The sequence below is a fragment of the Otolemur garnettii genome, unplaced genomic scaffold (genome assembly GCF_000181295.1).
Source record: "Otolemur garnettii isolate 467f Iridium unplaced genomic scaffold, OtoGar3 scaffold00163, whole genome shotgun sequence".
Taxonomy (NCBI): domain Eukaryota; kingdom Metazoa; phylum Chordata; class Mammalia; order Primates; family Galagidae; genus Otolemur; species Otolemur garnettii.
In genome coordinates, this window is record NW_003852558.1 from 902458 (window position 1) to 926027 (window position 23570).

A 23570-nucleotide genomic window follows, 5' to 3' on the forward strand; every position below is an offset into this window, starting at 1 on the left:
GGAGGGTGATTGGAGGGACCACACCTATGGTTCATCCTATAAGGGTACATGTGAATCTTTCTAAATGTAGAATATAAATGTCTTAACACAATAACTAAGAAAATGCCATGAAGGCTATGTGAACCAGTTTGGCGAAAATATTTCAAATTGTATATAAAACCAGCACACTGTACCCCATGACCGCATTAATGTACACAGCTATAATTTAATAAAAAAAAAGAGAGAGAGAGAGAAAAGCTGTGATGCAAATTCAGAGTTTTCTGATTTTAGAGCCCATGTTTTTTATTCTGTTCCGAGTAGTTTTCTTTTTAATTACAGTGTAATGTTAAGAAGTGCAGTTTTAGAGCTGGGCGCGATGACGCACGCCTATAACCCTCGCAGTCTGGGAGGCCGATTCGGGAGGATCACTTGAGCTGAGGAGTTCAAGACCAATCTGAGCAAGAACAAGACTCCCATCTCCACAAAAAATAGAAAAATTAGCCAAGTGTGGTGGTGGGTGCCTGTAGTCCCAGCTACTCAGGAGGCTGAGGGAGGAGGATCACTTGAACCCAAGAGTTTGAGGTTGCCATGAGCTAGGCTGATGCCACAGCACTCTACCCAGGGTGACAGAGTGAGACTCCGTCTCAAAAAAAATATATACAGTGTCTTTCTCTCAAAAACCACACTATAGTGTGAAGTAAGCCAATTCAGAACTGCCTAGTTGGTAAGTTCCAATTTAATTAATAAAAATCTAATGGTTTCTAAGCGGCGTGTCATCTGTCTCTATGTAAACAGCCCTCCCACAGGGTTTGTCAGAGCTGAAAACAATTTGTCCTTTAAGTATTTTAAACATTCCTTCTGCAATCTGGTTTGCCCTCTTAATTTTATACTATTAAGAAAGCATTTACCAGAAAAAATAAGCCAGCCCAGCTTGGGCCTGTCAAAATGATAATAAATGTTGAATTAGTGGAATTTTTATTAGGCTTATATTTATATTAATGGATTTCAGAATTCACACCAGATTATTATCTGAAAATTCAAGTCAACTAATACATCTTTAAAAAAAAAATAAATAAATCAAACCAAGCATTTGTATTTGCATTGCCATCAGCATAGCGTCCTTTGAAATGCCATCCTGCTGGGGTCCACACCACCATGCCACCATTGGTGGTCAGTGATCTAAGAGTTTGCATATGTACGCAGGGGACCTTCCTTCAAGGCCTCCATCCTCTGAGACAGTGACAGAGCCCGCGTGGCAGCCTGCCAAGTTTAACTAAGTGTGGAAAAAGGTTGGATTTGCTTTTTGCATGTTTATCTAGGTGACAGAAGAGGGAAAAAGCATTGTTTCTGCAAAGCAAATTGGAACCAGCCTCACAAATGCCCCAATTGCCTCAGCTGACTTCCCTGTTCCTGACTCAAACCACTTGGACTCCTTGGGTAGAATGGCCATGTGGTGGATGAGGTGAAGATTCAGAGCTTAAATGACACAGAAATCATGAACTGAATACTGAGCATCAGGTTGAAGAGTCCAGCACCCCACTGGCCACCTGTAATGCTCCATGTCAAGGAACACCTGCGCTAAGCCCATCTATGAAAACGCAAAACTGTTTTGTCCTAAAGTCCATCGTTTTTGTATCTTGAAAGTAGGTCATTTATTCTAAAGATACTTCCTTTTTCTATCTATTATTCTAGTTCTTAAAAACAGAAACAAATACCAAAGCAAAAAGTCCATTGTGAGTTCCCTTAGTGGTCCCTCCTGCCTGTGCGGAGGAGGTATGAATAATTTATTGAGTCTCCATTAGGGTCAACCAACAGTGGATGTGTGTCAGAGGAGTACTGGCTCTGAGCTAATGACCAAGGATCAAGATAGGGGAGGCTTCTGTTTCATTCTGTGGATACCAATGTGTCCTGATAGGTAATGTCCCGACAGAGATATGGAAAGTAGCAGAAAGACAGAAGATGACTGTCACGAGCTTGTACCGACAGCATGTTACCTACAGCCATTCCCAACACTTACTCTTCTTGCCCTGTGTGGCTTGATAAACCATCTGAAGTTTCTTCAAGAGCATTTGTGAAAGAATAGGAATTGCTGTCAGCCAGTCTCTGTGAGCACCCTGGTGGATTAAATTTCTCAGAACGGATTCTGTTTGGTTTAATGAAGTGGATGTGAGAGGGAATCTGAACCAGTTTTAAATACTCATGAAAAGTGTTTGGTCTGTTGACACATCTAACTCAGTGCTGGCTTCGACAGCACATATACTAAAATTGCAACGATACAGAGAAGATTAGCATGGCCCCTGCACAAGGATGACCCACCAAATTCAAAATCTCTAACCCAAACTCATAGTCTTCCCTGCGCTCCTGTCTAGCTGCTCTTCAGTTCCCCATCCCTTACTTATACTCTGGTCTCTTCTGAATGTCACCTTCTTGGCAAAGCATTCCCTGACCGTACTAAGGAGAGACTCTAGCCCCATACTCAGGACTTCACTTTACCCCTTTTCTTTAGTGTGCTCAGTGCCACTCGTGGTAACCTGCAGGTTATGACAGGAAGGCATCCCAGAGCCCTACCTGTGTGATGGGGACCTTTCCTGTGCTCTCCTAGCCTCCTGCATGTCTCTGTATTATTGCACACGGTCACAAAAAACGTGCCCTTTGGGGACAGGTACCTCGTCTTTCAGCTCTGAGCCCCAAGGAATTTTTGTATTGCAAACCTTATCTAACAACCTGCCTGGCATATCTTAGGAGCGTAATAAATAAATGAATTAATGATTTACCAATGGCTTGGAGATATGTTTATCAATTTCTTAACCATCTATAACTCTCTTAATTTTCCTCTATTTTAAACATTATTCTATCTAAACAAGTAACACCTAATTAATACGTCACTAATGCCACATGGTGAAGCATGTGGCTTGATATAAGAAATAGCTCCAGATGTGAATATTTATAAGAAAATGTTTTACCTTTATTCTGTGCAGTAATTACCAGGTAGACTGTGTCTTATTGATAATAAATAATGGCTCTTGTTTAAACTTAAAGTCATCAAATCAGTCTCTGATCTATAGACCTTTGGAAAAAGTAGCCCCCAGTGGCTCAGGCTATATTTGTAACGAATCAAACTAGTGAGTTGGGACACATTTCTTTCTTCTATTCACTAGGGTTTTGAGAAGGCATGCCTTTTATATTTGGGATATAAAAATATAAAGAGAGCTATCAAATGAAATAATGTATTTTGCAGCAACTTGGATGGGCCTGGAGACCATTATCCTAAGTGAAGTATCTCAGAATTGGAAAAACAAACACCACGTGTACTCTGCAATAATTGGGACCTAATCAATGGGCACACCCAGGCACAACGAGATACAAAGTTCAACAAGAAAGGGGAAGGAGGTAGAAGGGGAAGGGGCAAACCTACCTATCAGGTACAATAAACACTATTTGGGTGATAGATACACTAAAAGGCCCAACTGAAGCATTGGAATAGGTATGCATGTAAGAGAAGCATTTATATTCTCTTAATATTTTAGAATAAATAAAGTGAGCTGTGGGCACACACTAGACCTGGTGTGACCTGAACCATCCACCCAGCATTCCCTTTGCAAAGTCTCTTTCTTTTGTGTAAAATGAAGATGACATCACTACTGTCATTTCCTAGACCGGAGTAGTAGGGCATTAGCCACTGGCTACAGGTGGATTCCAACATCACTTGATTGTCATCGTCTTTCTCTTCCTTCACAAGGAAGATCTGTGTCAGGAGATCTGACACAGGAGAGAGTTCATCCAGTTCTTTGAAATGAATGCTGTAAACATGTTAGATGCTATAAATGTGACCATGGTATTGGTCAGTGAAGTAAGAGTCTACCAGCCAGCAGAGGATGGTTTGGGTTCCATATTTTTTAATTTAATTATCACACATACATGTTTTCCAATTCTAATAAGGAACTCATTATTAAGAGACTCTTTAAGCTTAACTCTATTTTAAGTGAACATTTTAAAAATGCTACCTTAGTTGCCTGAGTTACAGCCCAGACAGGAAGACAGGAAATGTGTCATTCTGAATTGATTTTTGTCATAAAAGTGGAAACACTCAAAATAGAAGAAGCTGGTGGAGTATCTGGAGAAAAGCGTGTTTGATCCAAAGGTGCACATCTCTGTCCATGGAGGATTAAAATGTGGCTCTTCTCCATATTTCAGTATCATCACTGCCCATTGCTAGCCAAACCACCCTTCAATAGGACAATGTCTCTTTCTCTTCCTCTAAAGTCCTCATTTATCAAAATCAGAACCAGGCACGTGGCCAGAATGGGAGCAGGGGTGAGGGAGAGTTGGTGGTAGGAGAAATCAACCCTTCACACCAAGCCAGCACCAGTCCCTCACTGCCCTAGAAAGGAAAAATGTCCAGCTCAGGAAGCTTCTGAGAGGAAAGAACAGGGGTGCAGTTCAGTTGCCCTCCCTGAGTATTAAGGCGGCAACAAATCTCAGTGGCTGTGGGAGACAGGAAGGCCTGGGTGTGCGCCAGCTAGAGGGCTGTGGAGGAAGAAGCGAACACAAGGGGAACTCAGAGACCCTCTGTAAGGGTCTGTATTACATCAGGAAGGGGGAAGGGAACAAGGCTGCATTTTGACTTTCATGAACCTTGCTCCTGGCCCTTCCTCCGTTAGAAAACATATTAAAGTATTAAAGGATTGGGAGAAAGTATTTGTAAACCATATACCTGATTAAAAGGTTAATATCCAAATTATAGAAAGGAACCTCTATAACTCAATAGCAAAAAAACAAATGACACACTTTAAAAAAACGGGCAAAGGAATTGAACAGACAACTCTCCAAATGACACATACAAATGGCCAACAGGATTATGGAAGGATGCTCAGCTTCACTGATCAATGGAGAAATGCAAATAAAAAGCACAGTGAGATACCACCTCAGGCCTGTCAGGCTGGCTGGTATTAAAAGACAAAACGTAAGTGTGGATGAAGAGGTGGAGAAACTGAAGTCTTTCTACACTTTTAGTTGGGATGTAAATTAGAGTAGCCACTATGGAAAACAGCATGGAAATTCCCCCGGAATTGAAAATAGAACTCCCAGCTTCCCACTTCTGAGATTGTAGCCAAAAGAATTTAAGTCAAGATCATAAAGAGGTGCCTGCACACTCCTGTTCATGGCGGCATCATTCACGGTAGCCACAGACAGAGACACGCAACCACCTGAATGTTGATCCGTGGATAAATATATGGAATATGATTCAAAAGGAGGAAATCCTACCATATGTGACAACACGGATGACCCTGGGAAACATTAAGCTAAGTGAGATAAGCCAGTAACGGGAGACAAATACGGAATGATTTCATGTACATGAGGTTTACAGAGTATTCAGATTCACAGACAGAAAATACAGTGGTGGTTGCCAAGGGCTAGAGGAAAGGAAAATGGGGAATTGATGTTCAGGGGGGAATAAGTTTCTGTTATGTAAGTTCTAGAGGTCAGCTATCCAACTTTGTGCCTATGCTTAATACTGTGTTAAGATGGTAGATTTCAAGTCAAGTGTTCTTAGCACAATAAAAGTAAATTTTAAAAACATATTAGAATTGCACTGAGTGGACATAAAGTTCGTGTGCACTTTAAATAGTAAACCAATTTACAACCTGTAAACCAATAGTAAACCAATTTACAACCTGTATTTAACAAATGCATTGAGATAAAGATGAATATAACCCAGACCAAATTCACTGTCATATGTTACTTATTGTATTATGTTTCTTCTGATTCTGAATGAACTTGAATTTCGTTAAGTGAGAACTTGAACATTCCTCATATTACAGTCTCATCTAAAAAGAAGCAGGGTATCCCATAGTGGGAAATTACTATTACATAGTGGGAAAGGGCTCAAATCTTACTCTTTCTTCCTATGTATGAGCTTGAGCAAGTTAATATATCTGAATATCAGCTTCCTCATAAATCGCCATTATAAACATTTAAATGAGACAGTATACACAGGATACTTTGCCTACTGCCTGTTTCACAGCACTAAGTAAATAATTGCTATTAATAGTAATAGTAATTTTGTGACATATAGAAAAATGCTTGAAATGGAGTCCAAAAAGGTGACTTCTAGTTCTGATCCTCCCCTGCCCCCCACCCACACACATACACCATGGGACCTTGAGCCAGGCACTTAACCTTTCTGGATCTTAGTTTCATCATCTGTAATAATATCTGCCCTGACAACCTTACAGGATTTCTACATGAAATAACCAATGTGGGAGCACATGTATTATAGCTTAAAGCATTATATAATCGGAAATATTACTAAAGAAGTTGAAAAATTATGCAAAGGGAGGTATACATTGCCTCACACATAAGCTAGTCAGTAAATGTGTATTGAATGAATGAATGAGTGAATGCCTCACAAAGCTCCCAAGATTTGAAATACTCATTCATATACTTAATTGTGAAAAGCATTGCAAAGGTAGTCTCAGATAAAAACAACAAATATTTCGCACGGAGAGGAGATGACCACTAATAATTTCTAACTACAACTTTTACCAATATGTAAATGTCTTAGATCGCAAGTTCCGGGAAGATACACCTTGCTTATGTTTTTATATCCCCAGCATTCCCCATTCCAGTGTGGATATACAATAAGCACCGAGCAGGTGCTGATGGCCAATCAGAATAGCTGTTCATACTGAAATATTCTTAATTCTGCTATTTCCTCCAAACTCTTCCTTTGCTATTTGCATCAGTAAAATTCTGAAATTAGAAGGGGCTCTCGGTGCATTGTCTAAACGAATAGACAATGGCTCACTGTCCTCTTGTGTTTGTGTTGCTAACTGTACAGCCAGCAGAAACTTGAGAAAATATGCTTCTTATTACAGGAGGTGCCCTGGAATAGTGTATTCTCAACGTGGTATCTTAACCAAATCAGACTTCAATATACCACTAATGGTTCTCGCTAGCATGGATGGTTTTCATCATCAAGTCTATTGCCCCTCGGAGGATAATCACGACCAAATCTGAGAGTTTCTCGTTGAGAGGACCTGCAAGGTCTTTTCTGAGCTTTGGAAGGTGGCCTCTCAATGTTCAAGAACAATGCAAAGAAATCTCGTGTCAGCTTGTCAGCATCACACAGCCTGTTAAATGGTTGAAGCTATGACCACTTGCTTGTTACAATAGAGTGTGTCTTTGGAGAATTAGCGTGTGGTGCATTTTGCGGAAATTGCTCCTTTGGGCAACATGTGAGTATAAATTGGCATCTCAGCAGTGCAGCTGTGATAATAATTGACAAAGTTCTCAGCAGAAAGGGCACTGACCATCTTTCTCAGGCAAATAATCTGTCAGAAAAGCTCTTGCCCCAGCATTTCCCAGTCAGCCTTTCAAAATTAAATCTCTTTAACTGGATTTCTTTGATGTGGGAGTCTACTGTTTTCTCCTTTCCCATCAGTTCCGATGTGATAGTTGTGTGTGCAGTGCAGGGGTCCCCGGCTAATTGTTTGGAAATGACTATCACCAGCAAATCGTCATGAGTGGTACATAATAGTTAATGAGGGCAACAGCTCTGCGTGGAGGAAGAAATAGTCTTGCAAAGTAGAAATGTAACCTTTCCATGAGAGGAGAGTGTAAACTTATAAACATTGGTCTTCATTCTTTGTCTAACCTCTCATTAGGCTAAAGCAGTACAACCATCAAGAAGAAAATTAGTCCTGGCACAAATCTTCTCAAATATTCTGAAGGGGGTAGGCTTATCTGCCTAGCGCAATTTTACATTTCTCGGTATGGGCTAGCTCTGTCTTGAAGCTGGGTGAAAGGTAGTGTCCCCCCTAAATAAAGACCGTGTCTGAATAGGCATTGTCAAATGCCCGGTGCCTGTCCACGACTGGCACGTGTGTTGACTGAATCACATGAGTTCAGCTGTGCACACTGAAGCAGCAACGCCCACATTTGGCCTAACACAGAGTCAGGTTCTCTTCCCAGACTCCCAGCCCTTATCATGTCCCACCATGGTACAAATGGACGTCTCAGTGGTGACTTTTTCTCCAAACTGTCATCCATTAAAATCCCAACTTGAGAGTATGCCAAACGGCCAGCCTTCAGTACAGTCATGTCCTCTTCCCCCACAGCGAGGGACCATATGTCATGTAGGTTAAGGCTGCTGCTTTTATTGGTGAACTGCGAGGCAGCACACAAACGCAAAGGACCGACACCCCTTCATTGTTTAGCAGGGCCATCAGGAAGGACAACATCGTAGAATCAACGTGACCCTGAAACCTGGCTCTGACACATGCCACACAGCCTTAGATTTTAAAAATAGCGACAGAAAAATTCACCACTTAGGTGTTGGTTTTTTTCACAATTGTAAAATAGTAAAAGAATGTTCCTTACCCCACAGGGGTGGGTTTAGGGCATACAATATACATGAAAGTGCTTGGTGCAAAGTAGCTTCTCAGCCAATGTTAGCTGCTATTTCTAAGAACCTCTGGCAGAGCCAAGATGACCATAGTGAACAAGAACCCACACTGTTGGTGCTGCAAGTGTGTCAGGAGAGGCACAGCTGGTCTTCTTTGTCTGGCAGCAATGAGGAGGGAGAGAATGACAAATAAGGATACAGACCCACGGTCCTGCACAATGTAGTAGGCAGGCTTGAGAGTCTTTCCATCAAGACAAAGGGAAATTCGCACCACTGTAATTCACCTCGTGGTACAGCTGGGAGTGGGTGTCGCAGCAGGCAGCTGTCTCCTCCCAGGTGACATCTCTTAGCCCATCTACCTTTCCTCCTACTGATTTCAATTTCTCCCCTCTACCTAGAATTAGTATTTCCTATTTTCCAATCTCAGATCAAGTGTTGCTTACAGTTTTGACAAACTCAGTATTCCATGAAATATATGGAGTGCAGTATTTTCCTTACTTCTAAAAGAAGTATCAATAGGCAAGCATGGACTCGCCCACGCCTGCTCATTCAGATCTTCAATCTAAAATGAATTAGAGTTATTTGCTCTTTTGTCAGTTAGAGACTATTCTTTTCCTCTGTTTTTTCTTATTTTGAATAGAACGTAATTCTGATTTTAAAATACTATATATCTTTACCACCGCTTAAAATTATTTAGGAAGAATCTTAGGTGGCATAGCTTTGTCCTATAGGGATTGAACATAATTAGTTGGAGACATTCCACCATGCGTGAAGAGGCCTTCAAATGAGGGCTGCAGGCTTCACTTTTTCCAGCCATGATGCCAACACCTTTTGCAGCATGTCTGAGAATGGTTCTGAGTGGAATTTGCCAACTACAGCGTCCAGACTGTCAGTGAGTCTGGTTTCCACCTAGGTCTGTATCTAAAGCCTTCTGCAACTGTGCTAAGTGGCAAGCAAGACCAGCTTTGGGAGCACGTCCCAGCCCTGTCCCAGGGTAGCTAAGCAGCCTCAGCCTGGACAGGTGCACGCAGACACCCGTAGCAGAGCGGCTACAGAACTGACTGAGCGGGTGAAATGTTTACTTTGCAGACACGCTCCTGCTTCACTGCCAGAGGCAAACAACATCTGTTGCGGTCCTGTGGGGCCAAAGGCCCTCATCACCTCTGTGTCAGGGACAGAAGGGGGCTGGCCTGACTGTGACACCATCTGTGTGCTGTGGATTCGAGCCAAAAGGCCTGGCACTAGAGAGCTTAATTTCATTCCCTCTACTTTACAACAGGGAAAAGCCTTGGAACAGACAGGCAGCGTTCTCACCCTCTCTCTCGCTTACCTAACCTGCCACAACCTCGGAGCAAACTCACAGCTGGTCATTTGCTGCTTTCATGAGCCCACAGAGCGTCTTTCCCTCAACACCCTCTGGTCTCACGCTGGCCTCCTCCAGCCTCAGGAGCCGCTGCTTTGGAAACCAGGAGAAAAGTTGTCAGGAAAGCCGGAGAAGCAGAGCTGCTATTCGGAGAATAAGGACTGCTGGCAACCGCATCTTCTTTCGCAAAGAGACACACACACCGACCTCCTCCTGGGCCCTTGCTGGTAGCCCAGGCTTTCCCCCCAGCAAGGACCAGATGATGGATGATTCTCCCAGGCAAGGGGAGAACAGGCATGTCCTGAGAACACAGACAGGCAACCCGCATCTTCTCCTCACGCTCCCCTTTCCTTATCCTGAGCCTTCTGCCCCTCCAGGCAGGGTCAGTGAACCACCAACATCAGCACTGCCTGACGGCTTGACAGCAGGCTCAGACCTACCCAGGCCTACGGAATCAGGACCTGCGTTAACAAGACCCCCCAGGTGATTCAGAAGAGGTTTCATGTTTGAGAAGCCCCAGTCGGAGTCCTATGTTAACGATCACATGTATAATCGTTTTGTATTAACACCAAGTGGACGGAAAATTCTGCCCATTCTAAATCTTATAAAAGGAAGGAATAAGGCACTCAGACAACTGCAGACAGAAAATCCCCGCACAGAAGTTAGCTGTTCATATTAGTGTTCTCACTCATAGGTCTGGCTGCCTTTGCCCTGCCTCTCGCCCAGAGAGGGAGAAAGAGAAAGAACAACCCATGTGGCTGCTTGTTAAGCAACAGCACCCAGACGGTGGTCCGCCCCGCCAGCAGCGGGAGGCCCTGGCCCTCGAGTCCACCTTCTGCTGCAGCCAGAAAAGAGCCAGTGAGAACGACTTGGAACTTCCCTGTCACTCAAAGGCCATTAAATTTTCACAAGATGAAAAGTACTTTTTCCAAAAATAAAACCCAGAGTTATCATTTCAATAGGCTGGGGAAACGTACAGTTCCTTTTTATAACTGCAAATAAGAGCAGTTCTATGACAATTCCAGCTTTTTTCTTCTGACTCTGCAGTCTTCTCTCCTTAGCAAGAAAAAAAATATATAGTGAAGTGACCAGGTGTCCTTTAGACCCTCCATGCACACCTGTGCCTCTCCCCCAGCAAGGCAGGCACTCATCAGAGTCCCCAGACACTTCTGCCTGCACAGCAGGGGCAAAGGTTCCAGATGTATAACTAACAGTTCAGCTGACCATTGCAACTATGGGCTCCATCCTGCTCGTTCAATAGTTGTTCTATTTGGATTTCACAAAACTGACAGGTCTCTGTTCTGTTTTAGACGATGCCAGCTCGTGTGTGTGTGTGTGTGTCTGTGTGTGTGTGTCTGTGTGCGTGTGTCTTTATTACCGCCCTCAGCCCCCAGGGCTGGTACTGAGACCTGGCCCTGGCATTCCAGCAGCTGAGACTGTCTCTGTGGACTCTAAATAAGATGATGGCTGCCAGCCGCGGTCCTCCAGGAGAGGCTTCCCGACTGTCACTGCTGCTGTTGTTTTGGGCAACACAATATTTTAAGATAAGTTCAAATGATTTGAAACATTTAAAAATCAGAAAAAATCATGTCTTTTTTTTAAATCCAGATTTCATTAGAAGGTAAGGGGATTTCCAGGAAAAAAAATTCAGATTTCTGACTTCCTTGGAGTAGGAAAATCTGGTGACCCGCCCCCTCATTTCTGCCTGCCCACAATCAGCTACATGTGTGGCCACTTCCCTCTCCGCTGCCCAGAGTCCTACACCTGCCCATGCCTAGCTCCTGACCACTTACCTTCCTGGTCCCAGAAGGCATTTACATTCTCAACCCTTTTAGCAATTTGATGTGAAGCTGGGTCCCAGTCTCTGCCAGGCCAGATGGCTGAGAACACGGCTGGGAGGAGGGTCCACTTCACTCAATTTATAAAACACTGAAACATTTCTTCATCCCAGAATGTCAGATTTAAAAACTAGAAATGCATTGAGAAGAAAATACAACAACTGTGTGGTGAAGCTACGTGGTGGTTATTTAACCGGGCACCAGCCCCTAGCAAGCATCTAATTCTGGTATGATGACTAGCGGTGTCCTGTGTGGGGTCCTGTGGTTGGCATTCCTCCTCTGGGCATCTCTCTGGCTCTGACCACTCCGCAGGAACATTCTGCCCTCCCCTGCCCTGCGTTACCACGCATGTTCCCTTTCATTCTGCTGACCTGGCTGCAAGGACGTTCTCGGTCTCTCAGCTTACTTAATGCCCCTTGTTGCTGCATTTCACTTTCCTTATATAAAAGCAACTCATTTGCTGCTGTTCCTTTATTTCAGTCTTTTATTAGGAATGACTTCAAATCTTTACAAGAGAACTGAGGACAGCATAACTCATCTGCTTCCCAGCTTTGTTGAAAGCTATCACTTTGCCACCCTGCTCCAGATTGGCTTTTCCTAGGGAATAAAATAAGTTCTGTCCAAGTATAATTGAAGCTCCCAGGTATCCTTCCCCGTCTCATTCTCTTCTCTAACTTTTGCAAAGTTAGCAGCAGCCTAAATTTTCTTTCTCTTGCATTGTTTTAAATACATTGTTTAGACTGGCCCACTTGATACGGGTTCGTTTTCAAGTGTTAGGTGGTGTTCCGCTGTGAAATACATCATGAATGATTTTAAGATTTTCTTCATGGACACGCATCCACCAAGAAATGACATAAAGATCGTTTCTGATTTTTTACTATCACCAACAAAGCCGCGGTGAATGTTCCTGTATCTGTCTTCTGATATGAACGTGCACAGACTCTTTATACACCCAGAAGTGGCATTGTATGTCACAAGGCAGCACGTTTTACCTTTATTTGATTGCCAATTCCTCTCCAAAATGACTGCATTGCCTTAGCTCTCTCTGGAGCAATACATGAGAACATCCGTACATCATGGACTTGGCGTTGTCCAGCCTTCTAATTGGGGCCAATATAGGAGTGTAATCATATATTGTCATTGCTCAAATTTTGTTTTTTTTTTATTACTAGTGAGGTACAACTTCTTTTCATGTGTTTATAGACCAAGAGCATTTTACATACTACAAATGGCCTGTTGACTACTTTTTTTTTTTTTTTTGAGACAAAGTCTCACTTTTTCACCCTGGGTAGAGTGCCACGGTACAGCAACCTCAGTCTCTTGGGCTTAGGCGATCCTCTTGCCTCAGCCTCCTGAGTAGCTAGGCTATAGGCACCCACCACAATGCCCAGATAATTTTTCTACTTTCAGTAGAGAAGGGATCTCACTCTTGCTCAAGCTGGTCTTGAGTTCCTGAGCTCAAGTAATCTATCTGCCTCAGCCTCCCAGAGTGCTAGGCTTATAGGTGTGAGCTGCATCTGGCCCTATTCACTTTTTTTGCCCTTTTTTTCCGTATGGGCCAGTCTTACTTGTGTTGATTTATAGGCATGCTTTTTAATTCTAGTAACAATCACTCCAAGGCTGTGTGCATCACAAACGTGTGTGTGTGTGCGTGTGTGTGTAGTCTTTTGTTTTATAGGAGTTTTGAATTTTAATACAGTATAATTTGTTAATATTTTTCTTTACAGGCTTATGCTTTTTATGTCATGTAAGAAATATTTCCTTATCTTGAGATCATAAATATATTTTCCTCCATTATATTCTCAAAGTGTTCAACTTAGACCTTTCACATTTAAATTATTGATCCCTCTGGAATCTGTGCATGCTGAGGGGGCTATCTAATTTTCATCTTTATTGAATATTTTATTTCTTCCACATTGATCTGCCATGACATTAACACATATGTATTTTCATATATGTCTGGGGCTGTTTCTGGGCTTTCTATTCTGTTCCATTGGTCCTTTTTAATCTATCCCACACCAGGATCACATGTATGAATTATCAAGTCGCTATAGTAATAAGTCCCACTGTCTTTTATATTGTAAATTATCTTAGCGATTCCTAACCTTTTGCTCTTGTGTATGATCTTTTTTATTTTTTAATTGTTGGGGATTCATTGAGAATCATTGAGAAAAATATTAACAAATTGTACTGTATTCTGCTGACCTGGCTGCACAGAACCAGATTGACTGCTTTTGTTAGATAAGGACCCTCTTACAATTGTGTCCCACCCCCAAAAGGTGTCCCACACCCCTTGTCCCCCCACCCCCTCCCTCCTTCCCTTTCTCAGCTCTCCCCATCCCCTACCCTACACTGTGTACTAGGACCTCAATTGTCCTCATATCAGCATTGAACACATAGGATTCTTGTTTCTCCATTCTTCTCCAGAATGGAGAAGGAATAACGTGTCCCACATCCATCCAGGTTGATACAAAGGATATAAAGTCTCGATAAGCTTGTCATGTGTCATGAAAAATCTCCATTGGAATTTTTGTTGGAATTACGTTGTTATAAGTTAATTTGTAATTTTGTTTTTAAAAGACATCTTTTATCAAGGAAGGAAGTTTTTTCTACTTGTAGTTCAGTTAGAATTCTTAATCGTAAATGACTACTGAATTTTATCAAATTTTTTGTGTCTACTGATATAATCATATGACGTATCTCCTTTTATAATATGTTTCATTGATAGATTTTAAGATATTAAACATTACTTGAATTTCTTGAATAAACACTCCTTGGTAATACACACTGCTGAACTAATTGACTAATATTTTATTTATAAATTTCTCATTTATGCTCATTCACGAGATTAGTCCATAACTTTTTTGTACTTTCTTATTTACTTTAGTTATTAGCCCGACAACTTAAGTAGCTTTCTCTTCTCCTAGTTGTACCAAACAGCTGGTACAATAAAAGGATTATTGGTTCCTTGAAGATTTGCTAATCATCACATATAAAACCATTTGATTTTTGTGTACTTTGGGTAAGGTTAGCCTTTTGATTATTGATTCAGTTTCTTCACTAGTCATTGATATATGTAGACTTTGACTCCTTTTTTAAATTTTTTTTTAAGAAACTATGCATTCTATCTTAATATTCACTGTTATTGACATAAAGGCATAAATCATAATATATTATGGTTTTTTTTAATTTCTACAGTATCTATATTTATATTCCCTTTTTATTTCTACATTTTTCTATTACTGTTTTACTTCTTCACCTCTGTTCCCTCCATCCTTTCTTCCTCTTGCCGTTCTCATTTTTTCATTTGCATATATCAACACAGTGCTCAGCTCTGAATAGTCATTTCATCTGCAACAATTTTAAAATTATAATTGATTTCTGAGATGGTATGCAGGGCTATTTATAAATACTCATGATTTTAGGTAGAATGTGATGCCAGAAAGACTGTCTCCTGATATATTTTTTAAGACAGAGTCTCACTTTGTCACCCTCAGTAGAGTGCCATGGTGTCATAACTCACAGCAACCTCAAACTCTTGGGCTCAAGTGATCCTCTTGCCTCAGCCTCCTGAGTAGCTGGGACTACAGGGATCCACCACAATGAGTAGCTATTTTTAGAGATGGGGTCTCACTCTTGCTTAGGCTGGCCCTGTCTCCTGGCATTTTAATACCCTATTTTCCAAGGCATTTTTCTAATTCTGACTAAAGACATCAATGATGCAGCTTTGAGTACAGTCAAACTCTACCCCTCAACACTAGGACTTCTAAACTAGCTCTCTTAAAAAAAATTTAAAAATAAATAAATAAATAATAAAATATATTCTTCCTGACTTCATATCCCACAAATAAGATTTTCCCATATCATAAATTATTTTATTGTTCTGTTTTATATATTTAGAGATGATGTTTAAATCAAACTTATTTTTGAAAATATATTCCCTTTTTAGCTAGTCTATGTACTTGTTCCTGTGTCTAACTTCAAAGAAAGCTGTGAGCCTCTCTACCGGCCTCCCGGCCTGGGCACTCTGCACCCTCACTGGCCTCACCTTTGCCCCACTGTGCATTGGTCACCTTGTAGAATATGTGGGCTTTTCCCCCTTCAAAACCTCTGACACTTTTCTATTATCCTAAAACTTGTTCTATCTTAATCTCTCTCCCTTTCCTAGACACTATAAAGAAAACCAAGCCAAATAAAAGGAAGGGGACAAAAACCGCAGCATTCCTATGACAACTCTTCTGGCTCCTGCCCAAAAGTTCTGCCTGGAAAGGTTTCCTCTTTCTTTCCCAGACATTCTGTCTCCCCCAAGCAGTTGGGCAGAAAGCAGCCTGCTAGCTGGGAAACATCAATTATCACCATCTACTTCTCTCTGGCCAGAAAGAGATGTTTTCTCTTAATCTTATTCCTTCAGAAAGGGAGCAGAGCTACCTGCACCCCGAGCTTATTTGGCTTATCCCCAAGAAGCCAAGAGCTGGCCTAACCCCTGACTTCACTGCCCCTGGCGATGACATTCGTAGACTGCCTCAGAAAGTTTCAAGTAACACAGACTCTTTCAGGCAAACAAAACAGCAGCAATTTCAATAGATCATCAGCTACTTTCATCGCAGTAAGTTGGAGCTGGCGCATTGTGAACATTCAGTAAATATTAATCAATAGCTATCCAGTGGCACTGAAGGGAGACAAAAGAATAATCTGATGGCTCAAACAAGGTCACGTTAAACTCGCTGGGACCTAATTTTCAAGGGATGGCACATGTTGCCCCAGCTTGAGAGACTCTGGCCAGAAGAATTTGCCCAATGCCAAGAGCGTTTAGCTTCCATGTGCCAGACTCTCTAGGACAAAGGACATTTTTGTTTATTGTTGATCTGTATTAGTGAAAGCGGATCACTAAGGATGCACTAAGCCAGCTTCATGAAAATTCTCTGTAACTGTTTTCTGATCCATCAAGAGAGGGAGCTGAGTTAGATTCTGGCTGTGGACCCTGAAATGAACCCACAGCATTAGCAACTGCCTCATTCCGGCCCAGAATGGCCTACTTATCTAATACAACTGCAATCCAACCTCACATCACTTTTCTGTATCTGAAAGTTGGTTGTGATGGCAATGGATCTTGACTACTTAGTGGATAACCTTCCAAACACTAAAACAAGATGGAAAATATTATTTAAAAGTATGGGACGGAACTTTGCCAAAATACATAATAGATTTAGTCTATCAACTGCAGAGCAGAGGGCCTGACATGGTTCCTGGTTTTCTTGGATGGTTCCATTTCAAATAATCACTGTAGGGGAACAACAAGACGGGCCCAATCCCTGGCCAGGAATGGGCAGAAGGCTTCTAATCCAGAGCCACTGTGTAAACTGGCTCAGTGGATTCACCCAGACCCCCCTACCCTCAGGAGGAGCTGGAGCTTCCCAGTAATGAACTTCCTTCCAAAGCACACTGTTGCTCCCAGAAATATTCTCAGGCTGTACTTTCCTAAGTGCTTTATTTCTCTGACCTAATTAGTTATCCCTCTTGGATGTTTATTCCTCTCTGTCCCCCACCACCCACAGGCTGGACCCACCCCAGTCTTCTCCCAACTCCCCTCATTCAATTTAGTGCAGCTCTGAAACCCAGGTGGAAGCCAGGGCCCTACACTTCCTCTCTGTCCAGAAGGGAGCTTGGAATGTGAACAGGCCTGATGGTGTGAACACACCGTCACAATCCTCTTCAGCCTGTTCCCTAGCTCCCCAAATTGTGCTACTTGGAAGATAGATACACCCAATAACCAGAGCCTACCGTACCCCACTGTGTACAGAGGCTGGCTTAGTGCACCCTAGGTGATCCGCTATCCCTCAGCTCCTGAAGGAAGAGCCCTTTCACTTAATCAAGTGTTTAGCACAGAGTCATCTCCTGGTAAAGATTTCTTGATTGATGTCCAGTCAGTTAATTTGCTAATCTACCTATAATTGCAGTTGTGATTTAAAAGATATGTTTTTAAAGCAGCTATTAAAACTTCTCTTTTAAGTCATAAAATTCATGGAGGAGCAAGGCTGAAATAAATTTCTTAAGCCTTTGGCTCAAGCTGACTATTGCTTTTGAGACAGCATTTACATTTAAAAATAAGAAAACATTCCCTAAACATAAAGGTAAACTAGACCTAGCACCTTGCCATCACTAAAGCCTCCGATTTGAAAAACAACCAAATTAAGCTCCCGGTTCCTCAATAATAGAAGCTTCTGTTACGATTCCCTTGTAAGACAGTGGAACAGAGGGGCACAGAAGCCAATCTCTCTCCTTCATAATGATTTTATTTAGGAGGCATAGCAGACACATATAGGAAAATAACAGTATAAAGAGTACAGGGAGAACTCATTTCTTGGAGCAGATTTTAAATGAATTAGAAATGTATTTTTGCCATCTGCCACTGCTACTGCTCTTATGAAACTTGGGATTTACAAATTGCAGTTTGTATAACACTAACTCTGGGACTCAGAAAATCTCCCACAGGATCTGCGCCCTGAAGGAAATGTTCTAGATTGCTGCTGAGAGCTCCCCAGCTCAGCACAGCACACGCTCTCTGGAGGGCTTCCCCAGCGTCTGACAGCCGCTGCCACACGCTTCTCAGGGCAGAGGGAGGATAACAGCTGCGTGGCACTGGGTCCTCCGCAACATGTCACCATTACTACTTTCAGCATCACTGAGTGTGGGAATCTTCATTATCCTGCTCAGAAGACACTCTTACTGAGGCTCATAACCTGAGATCCCAAGACACAAAGGAGATGGTGGGAATTTAAACTAAGGTTTATTTTCACACAGCCTCATTCAGTGAGAACGGACATCTCCCTAATGAAACAGAAAAGCATAAAACACACAAACGGTAAGCACAGTGGAGTGATAAAACTCTTAGCACCCAAATGGGCCCCATTATTTTTTCATCTTATTTCTAGCCTTGGAAAGAGGAAGGAAAGAGAGAGATAGGGAATGCACTTGTTCCTCCATCGTCTGCCAAAGGGGCAGGTTCCCATTCTCCAGCTCTACTATTCTCAGTAGGAGAGTTGACCACTGATGCTCCGTCTACCTACACAAACGTCCCTTGAAGTCATTTCATTGACTCTTCCAGTAGAACCAGGCACCAGAACTACAAATTAAAGGGCAAGGCACTGAGGAGCTTTGCAAGTTTAATGGGGGGGTGGGGGGAGGAGGAGGAACCACGATAGACCATGACATTTCCGGGACCTGGCTTTAATGGGGGAGCGATGTGGTGTGGTAAGGGCAGTGATGCAACTCTGCGCTTTGCAGACACAATACAAGCAAATCTCAGCCCCCAAACATGGTCGTATTAAGCTCCTGTTCCTCAGTGACAGAGGCTTATATCATGCCTGAGCTAGACCAGGGGTCCTCAAACTTTTTAAATAGGGGGCCAGTTCACTGTCCCTCAGACCATTGGAGGGCTGGACTGCGGGCCCCAGGATGAGTCGACTGCTAAGCAGAACAGGCAGCAGCAGCAAAAACACCCAGCAGGCCAGATAAATGTCCTCGGTGGGCTGCATGTGGCCCACAGGCCATAGTTTGAGGATGCCCGAGCTAGACTATAGGATATAAATTGATGCTGCCTTCACACAGTGCTCATCCTACCCATGATGCCCAGGGCCCTTCCCTAGTCCCATCACACCAGCCTGAAACTACCGCCTCACCTATTCCTATCAGTCACCACGGGAATCAACAATACCAACCCTATGGAGGAAGAAATGAATATGCATGGACTTTGAATGCCTGTTCCCTGTAGGGGCCATTATTCTTAATCAATCCCCACTACAACCCCATTTTCCAAATGAGAACACTGAGGATCAGAGAAGTCAAGCAAGTGACAATATCAGAAAGTAAGAAGTGAAAGAGCCGCCCCGCCCCTGACCTCAAAGTCCATGTTCCTTCATCACATACCACTGCTTCTTCCACTGCTTTTGCCCATAAATAGTTGCTGTAAGCAATGATGGAGGTAGTCCTGTTGCTGTCTACTCAAGTTGAGACTCTGGAGGGTAGATTACAATATGGAGGTAGTCCTGTTGCTGTCTACTCAACTTGAGACTCTGGAGTGTAGATTACAATCTGTGGCGGAAAATTAACTTTCAACAATGGTGGCTCATTTCATATATTTTAGGGTTACGTTTAAGAACCCTTGGGAATACCAAATGTATGTTGTTCTCCAATGTGACAACCTTGGTACAAAGCCCTTTGTACTCAGGGCCAATGAAGTTCTGAAGGGGAAGCCTGAATCCACATGTTGACACATAGTTCACCACGAGTATGCCCAGTTTTGTCATCTCTCCATTCAAATCATGCCGGGCTACCATGTCCTCTCTCTAAAAGGAATTTGAGATGCAAACCAGTTTCTGTTTTGATACAAAAAATCTTAGTGGCTCTAAAGCTGCATGCTGATTCTATGTTTTTAATGTGAATAAATTTGTTTTCCTGCCACTGTAAAGACTGTGGTCCTGTGTCATCACGAGGCAGCAGTGGCAGAAGCAGATGCCAGACATAGAACCAGAGATGACAGTGTTCACCGTGTAAATGTGCAGTGTGCTTGTAGGTGATATGGGGTGGAGTCCATAAAGTTCTACCTCTGTCTTCAAAACTATTATACAAGTACAAGTTTGTGTGCCAAGATTTAGAGGAGGGAGATTAATAGCAAAAGGATATGTTTATACAAGCGTGAATGGACGAGGTTCCTATGATGCATTTCTCTGAAGTGGTAACTACCCAGCTTAAATAACAGAAGAACCACCTCCTTTTGATGTGTGTATCAAGAAAGCCAAGAATAAAAAATCTGAGCAGCCTGGGGCCTTGTGATTAGGCCGCCCATTTTAAATTCTTCTCCCACTGAATAAATACCGATTCATGCAAATTGATACTTCCTCACTATCTCTGTCTCGCTGTTTGATTCCCGAGGTACAGCACGTTCACTGTGATCCCCTCTAAGAAGAGAGAGAGAACCAGGGCTGTGTGTGGAGGGGGCTTCCAGAAGCAATGACTTTACGAAGGCCCCTGAGTCTTGGAGAGTGGTAGGAAGGAGCTTACAGTTGGGCCACCACCCACTCAAGGTCAGAAATCTCTTCAGCAAATTAGAAGGCCTTGCTACAAACAGCTTAGCCTACTTCATTCTGTTTTCCTGTTCTTTACATAGAACAGTTGGCTCTTCTCAGTTAATCCCAGGCCATGTACTATGTACCCAACACACACTAAGTGTTTCACAGAAGTTGCCTCATCAGGCTGGGTGCTGTGGCTCATGCTTTGTAATCCTAGCACTCTGGGAGGCTGAGGCAGGTGGATTGCATGAGCTCAGGGGTTGAGATCAGCCTGAGCCAGACTGATACCCGTCTCTACTAAAAATAGGAAAACTAGCTGGGTGTACTGGTGGGCATCTGTAGTCCCAGCTACTGGGGAGGCTGAGGCAAGAGGATCTCTTGAGCCCAAGAGTTTGAGGTTGCTATGAGCTATGATGTCATGGCTTTCAGCCCCAGGGCAACTGAGACTCTGTCTCCAAAAAAAAAAAAAGTCACTTCACTGAATTCCCAACAACCTGAAAAGTTGGCATACAGACCATCCCTGTTGTGTAGATGAGAAAATGGAGGCTACCAACTTTAACTCTGGACAGATAGCCATTAGGCTGTAAATTAAATTACATTACTGTTCAAACAAGTATGCAAAATTATCTTTAAAAGCAGCAAATGTGCTTAAGGAAATGGCCAGGATAACATTTCACTTTTGAAACTATGAGCTTTGCAGTGTCAGCTGATCAACCCTTGGGAATATTTAATGATTTCTCTCCTGGACTACTTACTGCACAGCTAGAAAATTTGCTTTGACCTTAGAATGATGAATGTGTGTGATTTAGATCTGAGGACTGATACACGCAAAGAGCTTTATGCAAGATGACGAAAAACAAGACGGCCGTGACTTGGTGTGCTTTGCCAGTTATGAAGAGATTCTGTTTGTTTTTGTGATGGATTTATCTGCCCTGACATTTATTCTGCTTATTAAAAAAATTCACACTCATCAGTTTGCTCTCTGGGCATGATAAATATGTTTCCTGTCCCAAGTTCTAGGACTCTAAATTTATTTTCCACTCCAGCATTAGGCAAAAGAATACATACCTTTGATTTGTTTCTTCCAACTCTGCTGTATGTTTTATTTCCCAGATTTTATGCATTTCATACTTTTAATTATTTCTGGGACTTTACCTATTTTAACACACAAAAACCAGTTTCAGTAAGCATAATTCAGACCTGAAATTTAACCATAGTACCTTTCACAGAATAGCATGGGATGAGCTGTGCTTTTTTACATATGCATCACCTTATTCAATCTCTGTGTATATTGACTGTCAAAATTAGTTGAAACAACTAAGATTAAAGCAACTCATATTATCATTCCACCTTTTTTTTTTTTTTTTTTTTTTTTTGGTCACTTAGCATATAACGAAGGAAAAAATGTGGAGGCTTAGATAGTATCTACACACAGCAAAATGTCCAACCAATTTCTTTTTACAACACAGATGTTTGTTGTTATACAAACGCAAAAGCTATATGGTTTGATTGAATTGATTTGCTATATGGACCCTGAACAGAAATGTTCACAGAGAACAGAATAAATATCCTCACACTGTAAAGTCAGTTTTGAACCCAGAAGTGTGCCAACAACACTGATACCATGTATGAGCCCATTGTCCATTCTTTCAGGCCACCCTTAATTTCTGAGCCCCTACCCTCTGCCAGGCCCAGTTCTGGGCTCAGAGGGTACAGCAGTAAGCCAGACTGACATTTTCCTTACTCTCTTGGACATAATTAACTAATTATGAAAAAAGTCTCAAGGATGATGACTGTTATGCCAGGAATTCAAATAAAGTGTTGGGCTAGGTGAATGATGAAAGTTTCACTTGAACATTTAACCTGAGATCTGAATGACAAAAAGGAAGTAGCAATGCAAGGATCTTCAGGAAGAACATGGCAGCAGGGGCAGGGACGAGCTGATGCACAGACCCCCAGAGGGGGAAGGAGCTCCACAAGTGAGCTGTGTGGCTGGGGATCACCAGCCATGGTGGAGAGTGGTGGAAATGGGGTCAGACAAGGAGGAGGCCCATGGCCATGTGGGGCTCTACAGGCTGGGTAAGGGGTTTGCATTTTATTGTAAATGTGAGAGGAAGCCATTGGGAGGATTTTAAGAAGAGGGACATGAGCTAATTTACTTTTGTTTAAGTTGGATTGTGACTGTTCGCTAACTCTTTGAATAGAGAGCGGATGAATGGCATGTTGACTATATCAGATTGATGACATCACGCCCCCTCCTCGTTTCACTTTTCTTCTTCCAGAGTGATCTATATCTGACACCTTTACCAGCTGTTTCAAGGCCTCTCTTGTGAGGCACCCAGAGCAGCAGCACCCTTGCCATTTCATCCTATTTAGATATAGACGACTCCATTCGCCAACAGCCTGACTTGTGATTTAAGCAGGTTTCCATCACTTTCCATAAATTCCTGAAATCCTGCCTCTTTCTCAAGAATTTTAATTTCACTTTACAATAGGTTCGTGTTGCATAATTCAGATCATCTGGACTAGGTCCACTCAATGAGGACACAGGCATGATGGTAGGGACAGACTCTGGAGTGAAGGGAAGGATGTTTGAGAAGTATCATTAAGTATTCAGATTAGTATTGCCATATTTTGTTTCCCTAGATCCCTTAACTGCAGGGACTAAGATAATGAATACTTCTATGATCCACTGGACCCTGCCCCTAAAGCCCTTAGAAAGTGGTTGAGAAAAAGAGATCAACAGTCATGAAACAATCAATGAACAAAGCACGATGATACTGTACTTACTAGTCTTCCATTAGAATTAATGTGATAGGCTCGGCGCCTATAGCTCAACCGGCTAAGGCGCCAGCCATGTACACCCAAGGTGGCGGGTTCGAATCCCCAGCCTGGACCCGCCAAACAACAATGAC

General features: G+C 42.4%; 1 protein-coding gene and 1 non-coding gene across 2 annotated transcripts in view; both read left to right on the plus strand.

The window, feature by feature from the left end:
* The window catches only part of KCNB2 (potassium voltage-gated channel subfamily B member 2), a 401464-nt gene that overhangs the window by 325784 nt on the left and 52110 nt on the right, over window positions 1-23570 (plus strand). The window lies entirely within an intron of this gene.
* LOC111728506 lies at window positions 2215-2322 on the plus strand. Its single transcript, XR_002775778.1, has one exon. It is a non-coding gene; the product is annotated as a U6 spliceosomal RNA (small nuclear RNA).